This window comes from Chrysochloris asiatica, unplaced genomic scaffold (assembly GCF_000296735.1).
Source record: "Chrysochloris asiatica unplaced genomic scaffold, ChrAsi1.0 scaffold06195, whole genome shotgun sequence".
NCBI classification, from domain to species: domain Eukaryota; kingdom Metazoa; phylum Chordata; class Mammalia; order Afrosoricida; family Chrysochloridae; genus Chrysochloris; species Chrysochloris asiatica.
This window is the reverse complement of record NW_006414713.1, coordinates 3,665-4,269: the sequence shown is the minus strand read 5'-3', so window position 1 is coordinate 4,269 and position 605 is coordinate 3,665. Positions and strand designations below refer to the sequence as shown.

The window sequence follows — 605 nt, the reverse complement described above, 5'->3', positions numbered from 1 at the left end:
AGTTCCACTCACAGAGATGATACCTTGTAAGGGGTTTCTGAGGCTGTAAGTCTTTACAGGAACAGAAAGCCTCCACTTTCTGCAGCAGAACAGCTGGTAGCTATGAAATGCTGACCCAAGGTTCACAGCCTGATTTGTAATCACTACAAAGGTCAGCTTGAGAAGACAAATTCAAATATTACAACAAAATGTACAAAGATTTGAAGCAGAAAACCAATAGGGAAGAACACGCTCAGCATTTATCAAGCTAGAGGAAATCAAGAAAAACTTTAAGCCTTGACTTTCATTATTGAAGGATACTTTGGGGGAATTATTGAATGATATTGAAAGCTTCAAAAGAAGATGGAAAAGATCTTCCGTACATGCGTTAGGCCCCCGGCGTAGCTTTTAAGTCTGGACATTGCTGTTGCGGCTTCGGTTCCTGTGGAGCTTTTCTGCGGGACCGGAACCATAAAGGACAATTTTCAGATCGCCACAATGGCCGAAAATGGTGATAGTGAAAAGATGGCTGAGCAAGAGAAGAGCCAGAGAGAAAAGAGCCTGCATCAAAACAACAGAAAACAGAAAATGGTACTGGAGACCAGTAGTTTAGTATAAACATTTTA

General features: G+C 41.3%; 1 pseudogene; it reads left to right on the top strand.

Annotated features, from left to right (window-relative positions):
- Nucleotides 1-587, top strand: part of LOC102840318 — a 1,917-nt pseudogene extending 1,330 nt beyond the window's left edge.
- The last annotated feature ends 18 nt before the right edge of the window (nucleotides 588-605 follow it).